Source organism: Magnolia sinica, chromosome 3 (assembly GCF_029962835.1).
Source record: "Magnolia sinica isolate HGM2019 chromosome 3, MsV1, whole genome shotgun sequence".
In the NCBI taxonomy this organism is placed as follows: Eukaryota; Viridiplantae; Streptophyta; class Magnoliopsida; order Magnoliales; family Magnoliaceae; genus Magnolia; species Magnolia sinica.
Genome location: NC_080575.1, coordinates 100,945,033 through 100,956,466, shown reverse-complemented (window position 1 = coordinate 100,956,466; position 11,434 = coordinate 100,945,033).

Sequence of the window (11,434 nt, the reverse complement as noted above, 5' to 3'; positions counted from 1 at the left end):
TCGAATCTTTGTTTGCATTTTATCGACATTCACTGGCACATAACTCAAAAGCTAAATGGCACAATTACAAATTGACATATTGAATTAATGGTTATGATCTTGTCCATAACTTCCACGTGTGCAGAAATGACATGGAGGCTACATAACTCACATGCCTTGAGAGACACTGGATCAGCTTACGCTTAGCCTTCGCTATTAACTTTTATAATACGTCTTTTAAAATTGACCACCCATGGATGGGTATTTTCAGTAGGTCAATGAAATTTGAAGACGACTACATTAAAATTTCCTTTATTATGTGCATACACTTTTTTGAGTACTCCCCACTTGTAGGACCCATGGTGGGCCTCAACAGAAGATCATCAAAATTAGACCGTTATTTTCGTTGGGTGGGCTGCATTCTTGAATATGAGCGAATGCCTAATGGTGTGATTCATTGTATAATTCGACCCACCAATCAATGGATGGGATTGTGGCCCACCTTTTCTACGAGCAAGATGTTCTAAATATGTGACCCCTCTTGATTGAGAAAATTATTTTTTATGCATGACATTTCATAGCCATCAAATTTTGACCGAATGACGGGCCATAGGTGGTGTTCCTCACACCGGTTCTTAGGAGGTGGCCCACATACCTCGAAACTATTCTAACAAGAGAAACTTTTATACACTGACAGAGCATGGTGGTTGATACACAGGCATTATAAATTACTTAGTAATTGCATACTTCGTATATTAGTAGATCAGATTAAGATGTCAAAGATATGAGACCTAGTTTAAATGTATTATGAACTAAAAGTGATGCCTACTTGATGATCTAGCTACTAGTTTGGTGGAGATTTATTGAACGATTGAAAATGAAAATATCCAATCCTATCTTAATGTATCAGTGTCATAGAATTCAAGGTTGTGGTTTTTCTGTTGAGATTTTATCCCAATTGGACTTAGTTAATTTGAGATTTTATCACAAATGGACTTGGTTAATTAAATTATTAGAATTGCACATTTTTTAAACTAAATTTAAAAAAGTTTTGAACTTTTTTTTCCTTCCAAATTTTCATTTAAAAAAGTAAAAATTCTAAAAATTCTTTAGTCCTATGTTGCTTGGAGAGAAAGAGTTAGAGGGGTTTATAAGCTTTAAGGTTTCCAATATTCTTACTTAGAGAATGGAGAGAGAAGAAGGTGGGCTTACATATTCTGGTGCACACACACGTACATGCTTGCGCACATATGGTGTGGATAATGAGGCAGTGTGGTTGTAGAGGTGCTAGTGATGGCACTTTGCATGTGTGCATCATGTCGCAAGTGGCACTCCCACGCTACCTATCACAAACTGATGCAATCCGCCTGATCGGTTGTTCTCCATCATAAAATCGATCGTTCAATAAATCGACCTGAAGAGAAAGACCATTGTGCAAAATGACTAACAGATACAAACCATTTCGTAAATCGACCAATAGATAACAGCCATTGCGGCAAACGGGTGGTGAATTCCAACTATTGCACTAATCGGCTGACAAAAAATAATTGTGTCACCAATCAACTAACGGAAATCAACAGTTATTAATTTCAGTCGGCTATATATTACCATTACACTTTTCATCCGTGAAAAATAATTAGTTTAGCCAAATATTACTATTATGCCTTTTGACCTTGAGAAATGGTTGTTTTTACCTTTTAAGTTAAGTCACGTATCTTCTTAAAAGACATTTCTGTTTTGAATGGTTTTAGATGTGTCTTTAAGAGACGTCTCTTTCGAAAATGCATGGCTCTTCATTATTTATAAAATCTCGTATAAATTAAGGATTATACACATCTATTCTCTTCCTTTTCTCTCTGAAAGCACTCGTAGTAGATACCATATTTTTCTCAAAATATAGAGTGCTAGAATTGCAAGTACGTATCGAGTTCCTACTATGAAATCTTCGTAATTATTGCATGTAGATCCACAAAGGCTTGTTGTATCCTAGAAGCAATTCGCTAAAAATCTGACAACGATCTCATACTGGCGAGAGGGGGTGAATGACGATTTAAAGAAAGCGTATGTTGAAAATTATTCTCAAATAGGTTGGTTAAATTAAATAATAGAAATGGTTAGAGTCATGCCCATGCACCTTTTGCTCTGCTTTATTCAAATGTTTGAAATTTTGGATTTCCCTCCAAAACTTTATTTGAAAAATAAAAAATGCTTGAAAAGTTCTAGTTTCACATTACTTAGAGAGAGAGAAAGGGGTTTATAAGGTTTGAGTTACCTAGTACTCTTACTTGGAGAATGTAGAGAGAAGAAGATTGGCTTGTGACGCACATGCGCTTGCGCTAGCACAGTGTGACCATGGCCGAGGGCAAGGATGTGGGCTGTGAGGCTGTAGAGGTGTTAGTGGCGCACTTTGCACTTCATACATGCATAATCTGTGAGGCTGTAGAGCTATTAGTGGCACACTTTACACTTCTCATGTGCAAATCGTGTCATGAATGACACTCCCACGTGACCTTCTGTAAACCAACGTGATCAGATGTGAGTCGTGGTGTGACTAGGTTACGACCATAGTAAAGATGACCATAACAAATATGTAGTAGACTCGAAAAGAAAAGATATAGTGAAACCCTCTTCTTAAACAGTTGAGTATCTTACCCATCCGATGGTATTAACATTTAGAAAATGCCAAATAGAATGTGTTCTAAACCGAAAAATCACAAGTGTTGCGTCGGATCAACCGAAAGAGAACTACCATTGTCATAATTTGTTAGTCGTGGATGATCGTTGCATTGATAGGCAGGAAGAGAGCAGGTGTTTTTCTTATTGCTTGACAGATAATGATCATTGTGTTGTACGATCGATATATTTTCGACAGTTGAGTCGATCAGCCGAAAGACACCAATAATTGCATTGAATAGCCAATAAATTCCGACCATTGAGTCGACCGGCTGGCAAGATATTTCCGCTTTGCCTTTCAACCATGAGCATGGTTGGTGTGGCCGATTTCTGATTGTTTCGCATTTTGCCTATGAGAAATGCCTTTTTTGCATTAATTAAGTCGCATCTCTTCTTAAAACACCTAATCGTTGCAAATGGTTTCAGGTGCATCCTTAAGGAACACTTTTTATGAAAATGCATGACCTTTCATTCTCTATAAAACTCTTTACAAATTGATGATTAAGATATAACATACAACATATTTATCTCTCTATAAATAATAGTGGTTTTTTTATTTTTTCAATACACAAAGTCCGAGAGAATAGAAAGTTGCGTACCGAGTTCCTGTTGTGGTCTCTTTGTGATTGTTGTACGTAGAACCACTAAAACTTATCATATCCTGAACGTGGTTCGCTAGAAACCCAACAACGATTTCATACCATTGAGAGGGGGTGAATAATGTTGTAAGGAAAGCATATCTTGTACATGCTTCAAAGCCTAGTTTCATCTTATTTTCTGTCTTCTATTGATTTTGGTTCCTGTCTATTTTTTCAACAAACTTAAAGCTCTATTTCAATGGAGATTGAAACTAGTGTTGCTTTCATTAAGTTAATGAACCAGGATTAGGTCAAACTTGACCGATTCGACGACATGAATTTCACCCGTTAGCAAGACAAGCTCAAGTTCTTGTTAACACTGTTGAGGCTCTTTCATGTGTTGGATCTGAATCTCCATGCTATTCCTCCACCATCCGATCAGGATACTTATATGAGAATTGTTAAAAGAAAGAAAAGAGAAGAGGATGAATTGATCTACCGATGACACATCCTCAAAGCTCTTTCTAATCGTTTGTATGATCTATATATAGAGACAACTTTGGTTAAAGACATTTGGAACATATTTGAATTCAAATATAAGGATAAAGCACAATGTACCTAGGAATTCCTTGTAGTCAGGATTTTGATTATATTATGGCCGATAACAAACCCATTTTATCTTTAGTGCATGAAGTACAAGTTATTGTCAATAAAATAAAGGCCTTATAAATTGACATCCTTAAATTTTTTCAAGTTAGTGCAATAATTGCTAAATTGCTTCTATCATGAAAAGATTATAGAAAAAAGATTCTGCATAAATTCAAAGACTTCACCTTGAAATAAATTTAGAAACATTTTTTGGATTTGGGAAGAATCTCATTTAAGATATAGGAAAGATGACATCACTTCCAACGGTGCACCTAAGGTTAATGTGGTTGAAAATCCATCTCAAGATAAGAATAATATAGAGAAGAACAACTCTTTGAAACCTAACAATGATCAAGAGAAATTCAAGAAGTCTCAAAACAAGAAAAATAGGAAGCTCAAAGGTTCGTTCTCCATTTGTGGCAATAACGAACACTTTGCTCGTGTTTACAAATATCATAAGAAACTTAATGCAGTGAATGAAGACATATTTGCTACAATAACTGAAGTTAACATGCTCCAAGGGGAGATACCCAAATGGTGGTATTACATTAGAGCCACGATCCATGTCTGCAATGACAAATTGGTCTTTAAAATGTATGAAGACATTACCAATAGATAGGAGGTTCAAATGAAAAATGATAATCGATCTAAAGTCGACAGCAAACAATAATGAAAATCTTCTTTATCTCTAAAAAGAAAATCACCTTCACCAGTGTATTGCATGTCACTGATATGAAAAAATTTAGTTTTTGGAGATTTCTCACGTAAACCCAGTATACGGGTTGTGTATAAATCGAGCAAATTAATTTTGGTAAAGAATGAGAACTTTATTGGGAAATAATATTCTTGTAATGCGATTGTAAAGTTGTCAATTAATGAAAATAACTCTTCTTTTACTTGGTTGAATTTGTTTCTTTATGGCGTGGTAAATTAATACATTTAATTTGTTGTAATACTATTAAGATGATGGCAGAGTATAAGATAATATCATGCGATGGAAATGAACACAACAAATGTGAAATATACACAAAGTCTAAAATGACTAAAAAGTCATTTTCAAGCATTGTGAAATGTCTCAAATTTTAGATTTAGTGAATAACGACATATGTGAACTGAATGGTGTTCTTACCATAGGTGGTAAAAGATATTTTATCACTTTTATTGATGATTGCTATAAACATGTATATGTATATCTCATTAGAAGTAAATATGATACTTTTACTGCTTTTAAGGCCTATAAGGCCGAAGTTGAAAATCTTATAGACCGTAAAATTAATGTTTCTCATAGTAATGTAGGCAGAGAATAATTTTCTACTGAATTTTCTAACTTCTATGAAGAGCATGGTATAGTGCCATTGCAAAACTCTATATACACCTCAACAAAATGGTGTGGCCAAATGAAAAAACTGAAATTAGTAGAAATGGTCAACTCGATGCTCTTACACTCTAAACTGCCATTTAGTTTATGGGGGGAAGCACTTATACTGGTGTGTCATGTCTTAAATAAGATTACATTTAAGAAAACCAAAACATTTAGATATGGAGAAGTAGAAAACCAAACTTAGGATATCATAAAGTGTGGGAGTGTCTAACGTACTATAAAACTCTTAATCGTAAAAGCACTAAACTTGGACCAAGAGCCATTAGATGTGCATTTATAGGTTATACATAAAATAACAAAGCTTATAGACTTTTAATCTTAAAATCTTATGTGATCATAGAATCTAGAGATGTAAAGTTCATTGAAAACTCTTTATCGGGGAAGTCTAAAGATGCTGAAATCCAAACTTCAAGTGATGAACCTTTAGAGGAATCTTAATCAGAGATACCTCGAAGTGAACCTCATAGAAGTCAAAGGATTAGGAAAGAGAAAGATATGGATTCTGACCAAATAGATTCTCAGTGCATTTCCTTTCACCTTGTTGAGAGAGAGAACATTCGTTGTCATAATTTATTGGTGATTGATAATCATTGCCTTAATAGGTAGGAAGAAAGCGGTTGTTTTTCTTATAGGCTAACATGTAATGATTGTTGCACTGAACGACCGATATATTTTCGACCATTGAGTCAATCAGCCGACAGACAATGATCATTCCGTTGAACGGCCAGTAAATTTCGATTGTTGAGTCGACCGACCGGCTAGATGGATGTTTCTATTTTGCCTTTCGATCGTGAGAACAATTAGTGCGGCCGATTTCTGAGTATTTTGCCTTTCAGCCATGTGAAACACCTTTTTTTATTAAGTCACGTCTCTTCTTAAAAGACCTAATCGTGATAAACAGTTTCAGGTGCATCTTTAAGAAACACCTTTTGCGAAAATGCACAGCCTTTCGTTCTCCATAAAACCCCTTACAAATTGAATATTAAGATATAACATATAACATATTTATCTCTCTGTAAGTAATAGTGGTTTTCTTATTTTTCAATACATAGAGTCTACTAGAGCAGAAAGCTTTGTACCGAGTTTCTTCTATAGTCTTTTTCGTGAACGTTAGATGCGGAACCTCAAAGGCTTGTCGTATGTTAGAAGAGGTTCGGTAGAAACCTGACAATGATCTCATACCAATGAGAGAGGTTGAATAACGCTTTAAGGAAAGCGTATCTTATACGTTCTTTAAAGCATGGTTTCTTCTTAGTTTGTCTTATATTGATTTTCGATTTTTACCTAATTTTTCAATAGTATATCTAATACGTTTATTGGGGCCTTGAAAAGGGTGATGCACTAAGGCATAAGTGTCTTGCAGAATTGATGCGGAGGGCCCATATGGGCGACGTGTAGAAGAAAAAGACCAATGTGGAAGACGATAGGGCGATGCATTGAGTAATGCATGGCTGACACACTGAGCAATGCATGGCTGATGCGTAGGACGTCACGCATGCCACTACAAAAGGATTGAGAAATAAGGGTAAAAGATTGCCTCATGGGCCAACGCACAAGCTCATGTGCTGATGCGTTAGAATGCCACTAGCTCGCCAACGTGAAACGAAAACATCAAAGAAAAGCGTCGTGCAAGGCGATGCATAAAAGACTCAGGAGATGCATGGGGCGATGAGCAAGAGACTCATGTGATGAACAAACATTACGCAAAGCAAATGGGACCATACTGCATTGCTCAGTCCTCGCCACGCTGGCCGACGCACATCGAAGGAGGCTAACACACGACCACTGCTACAAGTAAACCGCGTGATGCACCATGTGATGAACTCTCATTTGCCCTATTATTTCACCTATAATTAAATAACGTGTTTTGCTTTGTAGAGAGACTTTTGGATGAGAGAAAAGCTTCAGACTAGTGGATAAAAGAAGGAACGAAAGGATATCACCAAAATTCCTTAACTCCATCATTGGAATCCCTTAGTACAATCACCAATAAGTTTAGAACCAATTCCCATGCGACGGGGTTGCTTTAAGTATATGTTCGATGTGTCAGCTAAGTCCTAACAACATACAATGGTGGCACAATGCCGTGTAGGATGCGTGATGCTTGAATCTCGGCAACACCACTAAAACATGAAGTTAGCATGCTTTAGCTTGCTGCGAGGGCAAGTTCCCTAAGCATGATGACCTGTTGTCTTTCGCGGTGCCCATACCTTCCTCGTGCCAACTTCCTACAATTGCAGAGCTGCTAAGTCTATTGTTGAGGGTCAAATATTGCATATTGTCTCTCATTTATATCTTGGTTTTATAAACAAAATAATGTTTAATGTTCTATTTTACTCATGTTTGTGTTGCAAGGTGAATTTAAGAGCTTGGATTGAAAAGGGTACTAAAAGCATAGATTTGATATTCAAGAATCATCAAGGCAATTGATGGATCTTAGGAGACAAAGATTGAAGAATTCACATACCAAAGATCCAAGAAAACCAAGTGAGGAATGAAGAGAATAAAAAATTTAAAGTGAAGAAAAGGAATCTTGAAATCGTCCTGAAAACACATATTCTGAAACTCTGGGTCATTTTATAAAATTGTACAGAGTGAAGTTTATTTTAAAAAACTACGCAGAGTGAAGTCTATTTTAACAAACTGCATAAATTTGAGGCAGTTTCTAGAGTTTTCTAAATAGGTGCGAAAGTTGAAATTCCACAACTATAAATAGGACTCCCTAGGATGCATCTAGGGTCTTTTAGGGTTTAAGGAGTGGAGCGAAAGGGTAGAGAAGCCATTGCCAAGAGTTTTTGTTCTTATTCCTTAGTGGTTTTCATGCTTTCTTATAGAGTTTTAGATCTAATCATGTCTATGGTTGACCAAACCTCTTGGCTATGGTTAAGAGGTGAAGCTTATAACATGATGGGATGTTTCTATTACTTTGATTCATGTTTATGTTGAACTCCATGAATTCTAATTTGATATTTAAGGAATACTTTTAGTTTTTAATGGTTTATTGTGACTCAAATTACAGTAGATCAGCAATAGCTTTGAGTATCTTCTTTTCCTGATTTGAAATTATGAAATTAGTAAGTCATGTTGTTCACTATCATCCCTTGGGCATGGTAGGGTGATGGAATCCTTCCTGATCTTCACAATTCTTCTACTTTGAGATTATGAGATTGATAAATCCTGTTGTTTGCTATTGTCTCCTGGACATGGTTTGATGATGGAATCCCGACCAATTATCATAGTTCTCCTTTATTTAGAATTAGGTCAATGAAAGTTCAGATTTGGTTTTATTGATATATTTTCCAATTGGATAGGATAGGACTCCAATTTTAATTGTGTTACTTGAATTAGGCAAGAGGGCTCCCTGACCACTACACATGGATCCTTGGCACCCTAGTTCCCACCTTTAAATTCTTAGTTTTAATTACTTAATTCACAATTACTCCCTCAATCACTTCCGAATTAGTTTTATATCTTCTTCTAATTCTACTTCTAGTTAATTACAGAAATACATAAGATCAGTCCCTGTGGATTCGACATTGGTCTTACCGAGATTATTACTACATTACGACCCTACACTTAGGGTTGTGAACTAGTTTTTGGCGCCGTTGTTGGGAATTGATGGTTGCATTTTGTAACGCCCTGTGTTTTCAGGACTCGAGTATATGACTCGTTTCCCAAAAACCCAAGTGTTAACCTATAGAGAGCTAAGTTCTCTCTCTCTCTCTATATATATATATATATTCTTACTAGAGTTAGCATTTAGGCGGAAGATAGACAAATCAAACATAAAGAAAGATTTTTTTACATTTAGAATATTCGAACGGCTGCCCATAATGACTTATACAAACCAATATCTCGGATAATAGCAATTATAAAAATTACATAATTTACACAATGGAACTTATAAATGCACGTAATCCTGAGCCGCAAGATCGCGCAACTTCTCTTGGCAAATACAACCATACATCTTATTAAGTCTGAACATGTATAGCATCTAGGCCACCTGCTATACCTGTACGGTTATATATTTGATGGATGAGTGGCCAATTCAGTGTGAATTCTCCTCAAGATTACACACCGCCGCCTTAAACAAGAATAGCATAAAGACAACCAGGTAAATAAAATATAAAAAATGTAGTCTTATTATATATATGGATGCGTGAATGCATCATCAACCTGGGGATGCTCATCCAGTCGGCAGTTGGGCTCGTCACCCATGCAAAGGCTAGCCATTAGCGAAGCATATCACGTGCGTACATCACGTACCGCATAATGATTGTCCATCGTACATTACGTATGTAAATCAATAGTCGATGGTCTGACAGCTAGCGAAACGATACCCCCAATAACCCGGAGGGCATGTGCTACAACATCCAAAAATATTCACCCGTCATTGTCAATATGTCATGTATGCATGATTAGCCAAGTCATTATTAGTCAAATTACAATCAGTCGGTTTAATAAAGCTCACGGTCACTACGGGGGGCTCGTTATCTAGCGTAGGCCGATGGCTCAGGCATAGTGTCCCATTTTCAACATCCTCGGCCCATGAGTCTACCGCCTTAAGGTTTAGATAGAACCCATCAACACGTGGCCAATCAATTCTCAATGTATGGGAAACTACCATCGCATGCTAAATTGAAATGTTGAAAATATTAAATACAACGATTAAAATGAGTCGGTATGTATGATTCAAATGTGAATAAACAACGGTGATAAAAATGTTGAATGGTTCATTCTATAATCAGGTAGGTGGAATCACCTCATAGATGGTAAAACCCATGAATTAAATTACCACTAACATAACCTCCATGTTAAGAGTCTATTTCTAGCATAAGCAATCTCGTTACATCTTAAGTACGGACTCTCTTTCTTAAATAAAAGTTTCCCTTCTTGATTAGAGAGATTTTGATTCATATGTGTCTTGCAAATAGTATAATAGCATGTGAGAATAACATAGAGATCAAGTAACAATCTAGGATACCATTCTAATAAGGTAAATGTATATACAATTCAAGAACTACTAAATGATTACAGGTCTAGCATGTGCATTTGATATTCGTGATCAATTCTCAAACATACATCAAATTAAGCTAATTATATGATTAATCAAGCTCTAAAGCATCATTTACGACCAATATAAAAGCTATTCTTAATCTAATTTAGAGATGGAAAACTTAAGGGGAAAAATCATCACCTGAAGGGTCGTAGTCCGATCCTTGATTCAAATTTCCGTGAGTGTCTTGCGGCCTAATATCGCACAAGTGATTTCCTAGAGTCATTCCCGTTATGATAAATTGGTATTAGAAAGTTTTTTTTTTTTTTTTAAAACATTTAGATCATTAAGATGAACGGGGTTTGTAAGGACCCGTCAATCAAATGAACTTGGGCCTGCATTAGGGTGAATGGGCCCACCCAATTTTGTCCTAACAAGCGGCCCAGATTGGGCCTGGAATTATCCATAGCTAAGGTCTGAACTGGGCCTGACTTGGCCCAGCCTGTTAGACCCAATGATGCCTAGAAATTGGGCTGGGCTAGCCGTCCCTATTCCAGCAACCATGTGCACTAGCCCATGGGTTGGGTTGTCCCGGCTTAATATTACCCCACAGATGGAAGTGGGCCTGCTGAGTAATTGCAGGCCCAACACCTGTTACACAAAGCTTGAATAGCGGCTTCTGGGCTTGGTCAGCAGCTGCACCTACTATTAGTCAAGGCCGGCTAGGCCGTTCCCTGGCCCAGCGTTAGCTGACCCAAGGCCAGTTGGGCTGGGTCATCCTGGCCTAGCTGGACACAGCCTATCATTTGAGAGTAGGTCCAGCAATCATGCGACCGAGGGGAGGATTGGCTGGGCCGTTGGCCCAGCAATCTGTCATCCATTCATTTCAGGAAGATGGGTTGTTGTTGGCCCATAATCTGCGCACAGGGGCACCGAATTGGGCTGCATCCTGGCCCAGCTAAGTTAATTCAAAGGTGCTGGGTTCAGCGCTGCTTCGGCCTAGGCCCAAAACTCAAAATAGTTGAGATAGGAGCTTGGGCTTCAGCAACTTCACAGTGGGCCCAGTGGGCCCAACGCTCAATACTAGCCACGTAATGGGTCGGATGAACAGTCCCTAGCCCTGCATTCGCTAATCAGAAATTCCTTATAGGCTGGGCCATTCTTGGGCCAGCAGTAGTC